The sequence below is a fragment of the Mesocricetus auratus genome, unplaced genomic scaffold (assembly GCF_017639785.1).
Source record: "Mesocricetus auratus isolate SY011 unplaced genomic scaffold, BCM_Maur_2.0 Super-Scaffold_100015, whole genome shotgun sequence".
NCBI lineage: Eukaryota > Metazoa > Chordata > Mammalia > Rodentia > Cricetidae > Mesocricetus > Mesocricetus auratus.
The window spans coordinates 14,304,535-14,320,864 of record NW_024429198.1 but is presented as its reverse complement, the minus strand read 5'-3'; the positions used below and the strand labels follow the sequence as shown (position 1 = coordinate 14,320,864).

General features: G+C 36.2%; 1 pseudogene; it reads right to left on the bottom strand.

Annotated features, from left to right (window-relative positions):
• Window positions 1-317: 317 nt before the first annotated feature.
• On the bottom strand, window positions 318-7,134 carry LOC121144354 (annotated as a pseudogene).
• Between the last annotated feature and the right edge of the window lie 9,196 nt (window positions 7,135-16,330).

Sequence of the window (16,330 nt, the reverse complement as noted above, 5' to 3'; positions counted from 1 at the left end):
AAGTTACCCCTTTTGAAAGTTACTGAATTTGTTAGGTGGTTGGAAAAGAAAAAGTCTAATTCCACAGAAGTTGAGTGAACAGAAGATTCTTTGTTCTATTCTATCATGTTTTAAACAATGTGAAATATGAAGATGGCCAATTCAAACTTCTTTTAGTTTATACGCAGTAAGTGTATGGCATATGCAGCTATGTGCATATGCGCAGAGGCGCTATTACATCACTCTCTACTTCAACCCTTTAACACACTGAAAGTACCAGACAGGGTGCTGCCATTGTTGCAGTGTCAACTCCAGTGTCTCTGCCCACCAGCTGGGATTTAAGAGTTGTTGGGATCTGAATTCAGGTCGTCTTGCTTGTTCTGCTCACCCATCTCCCCAACCCTAACCAGAGGCATCTTTAAACAACAATAATATCAACAACTTACTGTTCAAAGATAGTTAATATTTCTCTTCTTATTTTGTATACTAAGATTTCTAAGAGACTATTAATTTATATAGCAAATTCCATTAGTTTTTGTCATCCTGTTATTGAACAATGATGTGTTTGTAGTCTATCACAACAATAGTTAAGTACAAAAAAAAATTCAGCAACTTACATTGCTTTCTATTTCTTCTTCTCCAGGTGATCTGTGTATTATAGGAAGTGGACTAATGAAATCACCCACTGATCCTGACTTAGAGTTAAATTGTGTGTTTCAGTCTAATAGTACGAAGTTGGGTAAGGCAGATTGTTCCTTACATATGCATGCATGTTTAAGATTGTGATGTCTTCTTGGATAATTGTTGCTGTGGTTAGAATGAAATGTCCTTCTTCTAATTCAATTAATTATTATTTGAAATCTATTGTCTATTATTGAGTGGCACCTACTTCTTGTACCTCTCATTTGCTTGGATATTTCGGGCATTCTTTAACTATGAGGTGATTCATATCTCTGAAAGTAAAATGAGTTCCTGCCATGCAACTAAAAGATTTTGTTTCTTAATTTAGCTAACGTGTGTCATTTTACTAGGTACTTGAGATCATTAATTTTTAAAGTTATTATTGAAAAGTGTAAGTTGAGTTCTAACATTTTATTCTCTTTTCCCTCTATTCATATTCAAATCCTACTGTATGATTTCATGTTCTGATATGCTTATGCCTTTCTCCATTTAAATGTGTTTTTTTATTTCATGGACTTTGTCATACAGAAACTGAACTTCTTGCTATTGTGTTCTATATTCTAATACCCTCTCAGATTCCCAAGATGCCCATAACCTGTCTAAGATATTGAGAGAAAATCGGACCTTTGGAGGACAAAGCATCTTATTATTAGATAATCTGGTTGATGGGAATTGAACTCAGAACCTCTGGAAGAGCAACCAGTGCTCTTAACCTCTCAGCCATCTCTCCAGCCCCCTCGTGTTTGGTGAGCCCGGTGGCGTAGGGCTCTCGTCTTCTTGGGTCGCAGGAGACAACCTGGTCCTTGGTGTAGCCCAGGATGCCCTTCTGTGGTCCCTCGGATGCCTGCTTCACCACCATCTTGATGTTTTCATACTTGGCAGCTTTCTCCAGGCGGCAAGTCAAATCCACGACAGACACATTGCGGGTAGAAACATGGAAAGCTATGCCATTGAGCTTCCCGTTCAGCTCTGGGATGACCTTGCCCACAGCCTTGGCAGCAACAGTGGATACAGGGATGATATTCTGGGCAGCCCCACGGCCATCACACCACAGCTTCCTGGAGGGGCCATCCACACTCTTCTAGGTGGCCGTGATGGCACGGACTGTGGTCATAAGTCCTTCCACAATGCCAAAGTTGTGATGTATGACCTTGGCCAGGGGGACTAAACAGTTGGTGGTGCAGGATACTTTGCTGACAATCTTAAGGGAGTTGTCATACTTGTCATGGTTCACACCCATCACCAACATGGGGGCATCGGCAGAAGGTGCGGAAATGATGACCTTCTTGGCTCCACCCTTCAAGTGGGCCCCAGCCTACTCCATTGTGGTGAGACGTCAGTAGACTATACAACATACTCAGTGCCAGCATAACCCCATTTGATGTTGAATGCAGAATAACCAAGACCTCAGAGATGACATGTTCACAACATTTCAATCTTCAGAAGAGTCACCGTCTGAAACATCAGACGCTAAGATATTAGATGCTAGGCTACCAGAGAAGGAAAGAAAGAATTACACAAACTGGGAATCAGAAGAGTGGCAAGCTTCCATAAAGAGCTTCCTTTTTCTTTCGCCTGTGTTAATTTCCTTATCTCTGCCCTTATGGGCATACAGAGTTTTGTGGAGCTCACACCTACAAGATAAGACTATAAGTGGCTTGGATATGTGTCCTCCCTTTTAGACAATATACATTCTTGTTATCTCAAATTAAATAAAAAAGTGGCAAAGAACATTAGCAAGGAAGTAGAAAGGAGAACTTACTATCATTTTCTTGCTAAATAGGCATAGCATTAAACTGACTTCTAATTAGTTGTCAGTATATACATAGATTAGTGCAGCTCTTAACCATCATCAGCAAAGCCTTTTCATTGTCTATTTTTCATTAAATAGAATAAAAACAGCTACAGGTCAAGGTGCAGAGAATAAAAGCACTGTGGAATGCTGGGCCTCAAGTAGGTCATATATGTATATATTTTTTATATATAATATATATATATATATATATATATATCTCACACCCTATTCACACAGTGTTCTGGAACCATTGTGAAAGAGAGAGTAGAAATATTATAGGAGACACAGGTTGTGGATAACTACAAGGAAACAGGGTTTTCCTGGACATTTCAAAGTTACTCAATAAACTGCCAGTGATTATAACAACAGATAGAGATCGGCAGAAACTCAAACAATAGATAATCACAACACGGAGTAGTGCTGTGAGTGTGTAATCCCATCTAGCTGAGTACTTGAGGGGTATTAGCAACTAATAGCTGCTTTAAGGGAGAGTCAGTCTTATTATGAGTGTGCTTCCTGATAAACCAACTGTGCTACAGTGACCTGTCCAAAACTCAAGAATATAAGAGTGGCATAAACTAACTCTCTTGGTGTAATGTTTTGTTTAAGAGTGTTTTATTTTGGTTTAGTTTTTTATTTATTTTTTGGTGCCCTTTGGCTCTTAGAGGGAGCATTACAAAACCAGATGGAAAATTTTTATTTAAACTACATATACACAAAGATTAGGTGTATTCTAGGGTTTGGTTTTTTTTAGACAGATAGCTAGTGGTACTATTCCTTATTATTTTTCAGACATCTGATGGGGAATTCCTGTGTATATGTCAATAAAGCACTGTTGGCCAATAGGGAAGCAAGATAGGTGGGACTAGGAGTCCAGGAGGACTCTGGGTAGGAGAAACATAGGGGTAAGAAGTTTGGAACTATTCTCCAGTAAGAGAAATACTTAGATTAACAATTATGGGTTAAATACTTAAGTCATAGCTAGCCAGTATAAAACAAGCAAGGCCAACAGCTTCATAATTAATACAGCATCTTGTGTGTTACTTGGGGACTACAACACAGCAGAGCCCGGGCGACTGGTAGGGAAAAACCAAAGGGGCTCTCAAGGAAAAGTCTTCACTCTACAAATGGTGGTCAGGAGTGAGATCATGAATTTCAATGTAGAACGACAAAAGCTTTAAAGGAATTTTAGAAATCAAAGAACAGAGAAAAGCATGGGTTCTTGGTGGCAGCATTTTCTCAGGTGGGCTCTGTTTTGCTAGCGACAAGCAGAGACTCATGCGGCTCACTTAAGGGAGTCTTCCTGACTCAGCATACAAAAATAAAAAAAAATCAAACAAGGTTCTTTTAAGAGGCTCTGCTAACAATTAAAAGGTGTGTACGTACAGCTGGAAATGATAGTGACCACATCTCTAAGCCAGCATCTTTTGCTGGATGTCAACATAGACTTAGTGAGCTGGAGTCACTCTTATACCTGCCATCTTGGAAAAACTGCAGTTTAAACAGCTGCGGTTTTAACAGATAAGACACGTGGCCAGAAAAACATAAAGATTTACAGTAAAGTCAGACTTGGATGAAGAAAAACCTCTAAAGGTTTAAAGTGTGTTTAAAACTATACATAAGATTGAGAGACACAAAGAAAGAGCATAGTGGTAAATAAATAGAGAAGCTGGCTGTGGTGGCACTCGCTCTAGAAGCAGAGGCAGGTGGATTTCCAAAGAGAAAGCCTGTCTCAGAGAAAAAAAATAAAAGTAAAAGAAATAGAGTAATAATAATAGATAAATAAATAAACCACATAAAGATGGAAAATACACAGAGAGTCTGGATACTGTATACTATTGTGTTTTTCAGTTTTTTAATTGCTAGGGAAGGAACAACTACTAAAGTACACTTGATTATAAATGCTGCTGAATTAATTCAACTTATGTCTCTTGAAAATGCCTTGACATCAATATTTAAGTATAAGGATATGTTATTTGGAAAAGAGTTTTTGTTTATGTTTCAACAGAAAATGAAAAGCTGAGGATTCCTTCCAGGCTTCTGTGGTTTGATGAACCAAGACACCCAGAAGCAATGGCCCAAGTGATTCAACATCTAAAACAGCTAAGATGATGGAGCATTACAGACCCTGAAACTAAGGACTTATACAGGTTTCTGAGTTTTGTCTTGATACCCTTCCAGCACGAAGCAGTTTGGAATGAGCGGCATCCAAATCCCCATATTGTTTATAAATCTTTGTTTTCATTTGAACAGGGTTGTATATAATTGGTTAATGATCACAACCAATCTCTTTTTAATTGAAAAAGGTAATTATGGTATGGAAATGAGTACTTTGTATTGGTATGGCTTTTCATTTAATGATACAAATTCAAGGTCAATTTGTGATGTATATGTTTCTCTTCTTGATTAAGTATTGTGCTTTTACTGATCTCTTAAAAATAATGCATAATTAAATACAGACTATAGATAGTTACTTATAATAGTCAGAACTTATAGTTAGGTAAATTAGGTTTTATAGATATACAGAAATATATTTGAGATAGATAGGCAGTCTTCAATCCTTTCAAAGACCTTCAGAAAATGGTATTTAAAATGGTTTAGGGTTTTTCTTGACAATGAGAAATGTCTGCTCCTGGCAGCACCAATTACGTCTGAGAGGAAGATGGGCATCGAAGAAATTCATTATGGAGTTTGCTTTCAACATGGCAAGATTAGCCATTTGGACAAGAAAATTTTCTTGCCTAGACTGCTTGACTGTTGCTGTATAAACTGGGCATGCCGGTACCACAGGAAAGTGACTGCTGAACTCAAACAGTCTTCAGGGTTCCTGCTTCATTGAAGAGTCTATGAGACTTTCTGCAGGACACAGAAAACTGACTGACAGATTGTTGATGCAGATGGACACTTTGAAATTTCCTGCTTTGCTGAGAAGTATTCCAGACACACTGTGGCCTATGGGCTGAAGATGGATGCCCCAACATTACAGAGGAACTTCAGGTGACTGCCCAGGAAGCAAGATGTCTCTGTCAATTCTAGTGTTTATGAATTTTTCCTTCTGTGGACCTTGATGGAGTTTAAGGCAGATAGTTATAATTATAGTTTTCATTAGTTATGATAAAAGATAAGCTACATATAGAACTTTGGATGCACAAGGATGGGATAGATGATATTTTCTTTAAATCTTGCTGATTGTTTATAAATAAAATATTGTAAATATGTTCTTACTTCATAACTGTTCTGTTATATATAATTTGACTATGTTAAACTAAAGACCTTTCTTTTTGTTTAGACAGAAAAGAGGAGATGATGGGGAAGTCCTGTGTATATGTCAATAAAGCACTGTTGGCCAATAGGGAAGCAAGATAGGTGGGACTAGGAGTCCAGGAGGACTCTGGGTAGGAGAAACACAGGGAGTCAAGATGTAGCTGTGACAGGGGTAAGAAGTTTGGAACTATTCTCCGGTAAGAGAAATACTTAGATTAACAATTATGGGGTAAATACTTAAGTCATAGCGAACCAATATAAATCAAGCAAAGCCAACAGATTCATAATTAATACAGCGTGTTATTTGGGGACTACAAAGTGGCAGAGCCCAGGTGACTGGTGGGGATAAACAAAAGTGGCTGTCAAGGAAAAGTCTTCACTCTACAAATATCCTTACTGTTATTTGAGACTCCTGATTTCTTGTTCTATATTTATCTCCCTCTCTGCCTTCCAAGAACAGAATGATGTTTGTCTGTGGACAGCAGCTTTTGGCAATTTCAGACATGGGAGAAGACTTTGGGAGTATAGAAATGACTTACTTTCTTGATTGCTATTATTTTAGAGGTATATATTTATCAATCTGTATACTTGAAATGACTTCAGTGTGTGACTTCAAACAAAATGGCATGCTATCTAGTCTGAATCAATCTCATTAGGTAACTGACAATGACTGTAATTTTAATAATCTCCTGGCACAAACCTCCAATTGTTCAGGACCTGATTATTGATACATTTTAAGCCAAATAAAACTTATTTTTTAATTTCTTTGCACAACTGTATTAAATTGTGAGTTGTAAAGGACACATTAAGCAATCCATTTGTGTCAGCATAAAATATTCGTAATAGTCCTGTAACTTCCTACATGTTCATTGGATTTTTCATTGAAACCAGTCGTTTTCTGATATTGGTAGCTAAGATTTAGCTTTTTAAAGTTTTATTCATTTTATTCTTTTTAAAGGAAGGCTTGTTTTCCTTGAATGTATGTCTATGTACCATTTGTGTGCAATGCCCACCAAGGCAAGAAAAAGGCTTCAGATCTTATGGAACTATATTTATGTAATCACCATATCTACTCTGGAATTCAATGTTTGTCCACAGAAGAAGCAGGCTGAGTTCTTAAGGACTGAGCTATCTCTCCATTCAAAGATTTTTTTGCTTTTCCTGAAGTCATCTATATTGAAATTGTCAATTATTCGGTTGCAAAAACCTTAGATTCATTTCTGTTACTGTGATAAAATGCCCTGAAACGATTCATGGAATAAAGAGCTTATTCTGCTTACAATTCCAGGTGACAGTCCATTGGTGAGAGGAACTTAAGGCAGGAACTTGAAGTAAGTCACACCACTACCACCGTCAAGAGCACAGAGAAATAAACGCATGAATTCTGGCTGCTTACTTGTTTCTTGCATGTTCATGCTCACTTCAGTTTCTCCAGTTTTGTACAATTTAGTATCCTCTGCTTAGGGAATGGCGCTACCCACCAGCGGCTGGCTTTTCCCATATCAACTAACTTGTCTAGTTCTGTCCACTTAGCCCAACACTATAAGAACAATCCTCCACTGATTCCAGGGTGATTTTAGGTTCTGTAAAGTTATGAATTAAAGCTAATTCTTACATTTTTGAGAATATTTTTACTCTTTACTTTTACGTTTTATCTCACCTATTTTTTTCTTATAGCTAACCTATTCTTTTTGGAATGTTACCACATGCTGTTAATACATGCACTAAAAATGCTTTCTTCAGAGGTGACATGAAATTGCCCTTTGTTCATTGATATCATCATCATTATTTCCTAATAAACCATTAAATTAATCTCATACATATGTTGTTGATTTGTATAGTTTGTTTATTCACTTACCTGTATGCTTATGTTTTTCTTTCCAACCATGACACACAATTATAATTGTTGTTTGAAAGCTTGTTACTATTAATTGTATCATCTCTGTCCACTTTTCTTATTGATATATTTATTTATATGTGTGCTACATGCTGCAACATTTATTGTTTGATGATATGTACTTATCACATTAAGGAATTTGGGTTGGTTCTTTTGGATGTTATTGACTTCCTTTAGGTGGGTCTAATTTCTACCTTTGCATCACATGAAAGTTATATAGAACCAAATGTAGTCTTGTGTTTGGGTGTCTTTTAGTAGTATTTCTGAGCAATGATGTATATTGTCCCTATGCTGAGACAAATCCTTAACTGAAAATTTAGATTTTGTCTTTTTCTTTATTGTTATTAGTTGCAACAATTACTTAGTTCTGAACTGCTATGAAGAATTCCATTTATTAATAGTTGTTCTTCATACAGCTTTGAGGTGTCAACCTGAGTATGACTCTTCAGCAATGGATTAAAGAGATATTCCTAGGGAAGTTTTGGAAAATTGTTTTCTGCATTAATACGTTCTATTGGACAGTAGATCCAATATTTCTTCTCCTTGCTCCCCAAGCATTTACCTTTAGCAATTTAGAAATATATAACAGTCAGTTTTCTCTTCCTAACTTCAGAGGGTTCTCTTTTTTGGGCATCACAGTGCAGTAAATCTGACTGATGTCTGAGTATGATTATTTCTTATGTCTTGCTCTTTTACCCAATTTGCTAAAGGCGAGAGCTATTTAAGTATCATCACTTCTCTTTCAACTAAAACCAGAAGGTTCCTTGCTCAGAGACGAATGCAAATTACTCGCCCTCTGTCTGTCTGTCTCTGTCTCTCTGTCTATCTCTCTGCTGTGTATGTGCCCATATGTGTGTGTAATTACATGTATTATAAACAAAAATCACAAATTACTGATTCAGTGATGTTATCACCTCCTTCTCTTCATTTAATACAGTTGATTGAACTTTTCTTTTTACAAAGACATTTACTTTGCATCATCTTTGAAAGGCAAGCTGAAAGCTAAGGTTAAATTACCTCTTTCCTGTTTTCTTTGACTCAAGATTCTTTAACATTCCCTTCATTATGAATTCAGCTTCTAGAGAAATAAACATATTTTGATTGATCTTCTACTTAAAATTTCAAATGATTTCTCACTTCAACATTTATCTCCCTGACATTTAATACTGTTTAAATGTAGGCATTTATCTCTCTAAGCTAATATGTCTTTGGTTACAACATGCAATTTACTTGTCTAAAAGTGGAATCCTAATATATTTTGATGTATGTCTCACATAATACTTTATTTTTCTGCTTAAAATATTATATTCTTTGGAATCTATACATATTCAAACAAATCCATGAGATTCAGATATAGTCACATGTTAGATATACATGAGGTAGTTTGGCAGATGTTTTCTGTTGATTGGCATGTCAGAATTTCAGTGCAGTGTAAGTTTCTGCTCTTTACTGATGACTCAGAACGCAATACAATGTACCCTGACAGAGCAGCACAAATTCATGCAAGGATTCACTGTTTTACATCTTGAAACTCAGAATGATGGCAACTAAACTTTTTCTGCTACCTGCTAGTACCCACTGAAAACTCTGTCTGATTCTTTCATATGATTTCAGCACTTTCCTGCCAAAAGATATAACTTTTCATCCAAGTTTAATTCCATTTCAACATGATGAAATCAGGAAAGTAAATGCTGTTTATATAACATTGACTTCCATTATGACGACTTTCCATCAGCAATTTTCAAAAACATCCTCATTTACTCTTCCAATTGCTGTGAAAACTACTAAAATGGTCATTTATTCCCCTAGTCACTACCAGTCATGTAGGCAATGTGTCTTTTCCAAATGTCAATAATACTGATTTATATGTCCTATTGGGGGTGTTCCTTGCTGCAAACAAATGGCAATTTCATTTCACTGAGCAGTAACTTACAGAAAATTAATAAGATTTGTTTGTATGTAGTCTTGACTAGAACAATATGAGCTTTAGGAGTATATATATATCCATCTATATCTATATGTGTGGTCATACATATGTATATGTATGTTTATATATACATATATTCGCATATATATACATATATATTATGTGTGTATTTTAAAAGAAAAACGAATATTTGTTAAAGTGTTTCCATGCACATAGAGTTAGCTGTTTTATCTAAGACTTCCTCTCTAACCAGAAAATCAATTAGCTTTTTTCACATGGAAATGAGACCTGCTAGGAGCATAAAGAATGACTTTGTGTGGACCGCCTTTAAGGTCATGTTACTTACTATCAAATGATGTCATCATAAGAAGAATTTCAGCAACAGAGTCACCTAACAAATATGTGATTGATTCAGTACAACACGTGTCAAAGAAGTGCACACATTTCACATTTATCATTACTACAAATATTAGAAAATGGTCATTGTTTACAGGAAAGTGATTCTGCAAGGATGCTTCAAAATTCAGAAGTAACTTCAATTAGAAATTATATTTTCATTTGCACCATTGCTTTCCACAGAATAAAATTAACTAAAACAAATGCTGAAAATCTGGTATTTATATATATATATACCTATGAAACTTTTTTAGTTGAAGTAAACTAAACAAGCACAACTGATTCTTTCACTACTACTGATTTCCTTTATACTGTTGTGTTAAAAAGTGTCTTTTTTCCTAAATTAAGTACACGTATAAATACCCCAAAACTATTCATTTATTTGCGATTTTGTGGTCTACTTCATCATCACTTGAAAGTCTAAAACAGAATGAATAATTGGGAAGATTTAGAGGTCATCAAAAGCAAATTACCTGCCAATCTTCCTTCCTTGTCACTTAACCAAGAAAAAATATTCCTTGCACCTTATAACTGAATACCCTGGGGCAAGTATTGTATTGGATTTTATGTCAGGTCATGCAAGACTCATAATGGACTTTGAGCAGCACAGTCCTGACATGATAGAGAATGCAACTTTGAGTCATTAAATTAGTTTTCTGTCATGTAGACTCATACTAAGTGACACTTGTTTTTTCAAAGTCTTTAAATGATTGATGGTCCAATACTTTAAAATACTAAAAGAGAATCTGTAACTACTCAAGCTAACCACATGCATCAGTAATAACAAATTCTCTACCTCTTCTTCCTGCCTGTCTCAGTAAACCCTGTAAATCTGTTATTGGAAAATTACTTACTAGGCATATATGTAACAAATATATTTCTTTTAGAAATTGTAGTCAAATATTTATCTTATATATTAAATATGAACTTAGAGTAAGTCATGAAATGTGTGTTTGACAGTATAAAACAGCTGTTTTAATTTTAAAAATAAAATTACTTCATTTAATATAAATTAATTTTATTTTTAATTGAAAACAGATTCTTATACAACATATCTCACCCATAATATTTCCTCCTAACTCTCCCCTACCTCCTCTATCTCTCTGATCCACTCCCCCTCTTTTCCTCTTAAGAGATTACAGCCAAAGAACACCAAACATTATAATAAACAAAACAAGGTAAAGGTGCTCATATCAAGGTTGGACAAGTAAACAGAATAGAGGAAAAGAACCTCAAGATCTGGGATGGATTTCCCTGGGAAGGGGAATTACATGAGATTTCTTCTTGGTAAACTAGAGAGGGGTGGGAAAGGGGAATGGGAACATGGAGTTGCTAAAGTTGGGGCCTGAACTGAGTAAGAGAATAATACAAGAGACATCATGGTAGAGTGGGCTATTTTGGTGTTGAGGAGAAATCTGGTGCCAGGGAAACTCCCAGAAATCCACAAGGATGACCCAAGCTAAGACGCCTAGCAGTAGTGGAGAGGGTGCCTACCTGACTGACTTTCTCCTGTAATCACATCTGTGACTACCCTAATTGTCAACAGAGAGCATTCATTCAGTAACTGATGGAGGCAGATGCAGAGATCCACAGGCAAACTCTAGGCTGAGTTCTGGGAGTACAGTTGACTGGAGAGAGAAGGCATTGATTGTATTGGTCAGGTCAGTCAAGATCATGACAGGGAATCCCACAGAGTCAGCTGACCTGAGATTGTGGGAACTGGGAGCTCACTAACTCTGAACCAAAAGCTAGGGAGCTAGCATGTGGGTAACAGTTGCGTAGCATGGTCCGTTTTTGAGGCCTTAGCAGTAGGATCAGGACCTGTCCCTGGTGCATGAACTGGCTTTTGGAACCTATTCCCCATGCAGGGATGCCAAGACCAGCCTTGATGTATGGAGTGGAGCTTGGTCGTACCTCAATGTAATATCCCATGGGAGTCCTGCCCCTTTCTGAACTAAAGGAGGAGTAGATGCGGAGGACAAATGGGAGGAGGGGGAAAGAAAAGGAAGACAGGAAGGAAAGGAAACTGTAATTAGTATGTAAAATAAATAAAAATAATAAAAAAGAGTTATTGATACACCCACTCCCACTTTATCAATAGTCTCTAAATAATACTGAATAGTAAATATTTACACAGTAACACATAATTTGAAAACTACAATTGCATTAAATTTTTGGTTTTAACCCCAAAGTACACCATTGAATAATAAAAGAGGCATTAGACTGTGTCAGTTTTGACATTCACAGAGGCAGATTTTACATATATAGAATATAGTGTTTGAAATTCTAAAAGTGTTCTCTTTTTTAGCACTACTTGTTATAAATATTTATTTATATTATAACTCTTTTTTTTCTGGAAAGTCATATCCGTCTCTGTTTCACAAAGAAGTTAAGTAAGTGTGTGTTCTCTTAGTGCAAACAGAAATAAATACTTGCTTTAAAGCATCATGTATAAAAGTGTGAAAGAGAAACTCATGTAGCAGGCATCCACATTTCAACTTTGGAGACGGTAGCATGATCAGCATTACAACTCTTACAAGAGAAAAATGTAAATACTAATAAAAGAGGTAGCTTGCTATCATGATCTCCTCAGTGAACTTCTATAATTAACTGTTCCCAGCTGTGATGAGTGCATTTCTGGTTTTATAGCAGGTCTGAAAAGGAAAAGAGCAGCAACTGCCATAGTCATTCCCTCCTTGATTGCGCAGGAATGCCACCTAGTGTCACAACAGTTACTGAGTTCTGGCTGCTTTCTGAGGGAAGTTAACATGTCACGACACTGTTCTTCAAGAGTCTCTCCAAACAGTGCAGCACAGCCTGATATGACCTAACAGCATGAAACAAGAAGCCCAATTAGGCTTTAGCATTTGGAATTTCTTATTATATTGAAATTAAATTAAATTATCAGGCTATTTTTCTCAAGCCAAGACTACTAAAAGAAGAAAATAACAGAATGGATTTCTATGCAGTCATCTCACTATTTCATGGGTTCAAATTTTAATTTTGTTTTTAGAACAATAAAAAATACAGCAAAAATAAGTTATTCTTTGCTGTGCAGACATTTTTAGATGTCATGAATTTTTCAGCAAAATGAGGAAAATGCAAATATGATTGTCGTTAAAACATTGAGTGGGATTAAATATTTTAATTGATACCATTATTAACTTATGTTGCATGGAAAGGATAGCTTAAGTATGATTTTCAACGCAAATGCATTCACTTTGATGAGTTGATGCTCCTGTAATTTCACTGAAATTCAGACCGAAATAAAAAGAAAGTCAGTTCTTTGGGACGGTCAGCTCCTGTTCTGCAGCTGACATACATAAGTACCATTTGCTAATATGTAGTGTTCAACCTTTGGAAAGCCAACTGAAATTCGCAAGTGCTCTGAAGAAGTGTTTCATTAATTTCTGCATATGCGGTAGAACAGTGCTTTAAATATGTCAGCATGTACTTGCATGGGATAGGAGGAGAAGTAACTAGTAGAAGTGAAAAGGGCAATGGGGAGGATTATGTCACAATGGGAACAGAGGGGATTTATGTCAGGGTGACTTAATGTCTGTCACCCAGTGTCACATATTTCTATGTTCTTATACTGCACCCATACTCACCATTACTAAAAGCTTGAATGTCAAATAACAGCCTGAACAAGCATTCTTGATGTCAACACAGTAGGCTTTTGGAGGGGTCTGTAAAAAGAAGCAGTGCTGAACACTAGTAGGTAGTAAGTACCTGGGCCTTAGGCGTGACCACAGGAGTATGCCTCACACCAGCATACTGACATACATCCTCTGGCACAGCTATAGTTTCCTTTACCTCAACTCAAAATTATTTAAAGCAGGCTTAAACTCACTTCTAAGACACATTTATTTGTTACCTGTGGAGTTTCGAGACATCACATGCACCATGATGAAGTGCAGTCGGAAAGATTAGGTGAAGTCATTGCAATTGTATTGCAAAGGGAAAGTTAGTATATTTTGAAGTTTGAGATGATTTCATGCATTGGTAATAGACAAAAATCGGGATTGAAATTTAGTTCCAAAAGGTCTTAGAATTAGCGTATCTACTGATGACATACAATATCCCTGAGTCAAGTTCTGTCATTAGCTACATACATTTACAAAAATAACTTCAATTGTTTCTTCCTCGATAGAGTAAGGTAGTGAAGTTAATTATCAATGAATCTGCTGTTTAGTAATTAAAGATCTTGAATTCTAGAATACAAATATTACATACTTATTTCTCCACATTGCAGTGAGGTTACTCTGAAGTAGGTGATTGGAAGGTGGTTACTGAAGAAGATATTGGCAAGTTTCCTATAAAAATGAGGAGTTTGTGAATTATGTGAGTCTTAAAAAGTTAGTATTCACAAGGGAGATTAAGAAAAATAAAATTATTACAGGTCACAGTAGCAGCATTGAATGGAAGCAGGGATTGACATAACATAGTGTATGGAGTAATTTATGAAGACATTGAGATTGTGAAACAGCTAGAAAAAACTCCACAAAGTAAACATTGGATATAGTTTCTGTCACAGGAAACAATGAGGGTGAGCTAAATTATATAGTAATATGTTCTTGGACAAAAATGCAGGCTGAATGAAATACCAAAAATGATGAGAAGATATAAAAGTATATTCTTATTATATAGTTCTGTAATGACTCTTTTCTCTAAGCAATTGAGCTCCATGAAAGAATGCTGTTTGTAAGTATCAAAAGACCACTCTAATTAGTAGAGAATAGGAACATATCAGAAAATAAGATTAAATTACCAAATTATGAAAGAGAGTCTCAAAAAAGCATAGAAGGTAGAGGAGTCATAGGATCATATCTGAAAATTGGAAAAAATAATTTCATAAGATGTTGTCAAGTATAGGACAGAATCCAGAAAGCATAGATCCCAGATATCAGAATTAATTTCTTGTGTGATGATGTTGCTAGCACATTTAAAGTTAAAGCAACACCGGTAATGATAGCATTACCTCAAATGCAAGTGTTACCTCCATATTTAAAATAATCCATTTCCACCAAGAATAAACACTAGTCAGTTATAAACATCACAGACTGACTTCCCACAGAAACAAATGGAATATATGCAAGAATTCCCAAGGGAGAATTCCTAGGACTGCTGAAGAGCAAAAAAAAAAAAAAAAAAAAAAAGGAGATGCTCTAAAGAGTGAAGCCTTAGTACTGTTCTCAATATACTAGACAGACCTTTGAATAAGGGTCTCAGGAAACTCCTAAGAGTTTCCATTATTTATAGTATTTATGTGTGTCTTGATTCCACTTTGGTACTTCAGAGACCTCCTGTGTCAACAAGCATCCCAAAGAGACCTGATAGTTGAGGAATGTCACTTCCAGTATTCCCAGACTCTATGGCATGAACTGGACTCTACCAACAAAGCAGCTTCACAACAATGTCCCCAAAAGCACTTCTCAATCTCATGTAACTTAAAACGCTAGTGTCAGAATACATTATGCTTACATAATCATCCACCATAATTCATTTTATCATGAATATTAACAGCATACCTCTTCTTCTTTTCAAAAATTTCTATTTCTTTAACTTTCCAATGTGGCCATTCTGATCCCTCTCTCTTAAAACTAGTTATCTTAAACAAGGCAGTTTTTCCAGATATTTCTACTCTTAGCCTGCTGTCTACGTTCTACAAAGCTTAAATTGTCCTACTTTTAATATATTATTCAGCAACATTATGTCCCAAGTTACATTACATTTTTGGGGCCTGGACTTTCTCTTTTGTTCTTGATATAAATTTGCTTAAATAGCTCATAACAGTTTTTTGAGATTTTACAAGCTGTGTATACATATTTTCATCTCTTTGTTCTTAGTGACCCTACCAGTGTATTATATTAGGTGCCCATGAAAAATGAGCTATTATACAGACAGTTAACAATGGACACACAGATATTAAGAATAAAATATTGAATCTGGGTGTCAGTGAAGAGGCCTAGGGAATCTATTGAGCCTTGGGCAGCAGATCAGTACCCATCCCAAGTATACACACGGACTTTGGACTCCCATAGAACAATGTGAGGTGCACTCTCACCCTGAACTCTTGGGGAAGGGTCTAGGCCCTGCCCTATATGAAATGACAGACTATGCACACACCCATGGAGGGCCTCACCCTCCCTGGGGAAATGAGGGGATAACGGGGCGGGGGGTTCTTGGGGGGAGGGCACGGGAGGAAGTGAGGGAATGGGAGAGGGACCTGGAACTGACTTGTGAAGCTACCTAGTTTCTTATCTAAATTTAAACTGGAAAATAAAATTAAAAAAAAGATATGACACATAGCTCAACTAACTATGTAGTTCATTTGCTTCATATGCTCATTATCCATATAGTTTGAATGTAATTTTTGTGATTTCTCTTT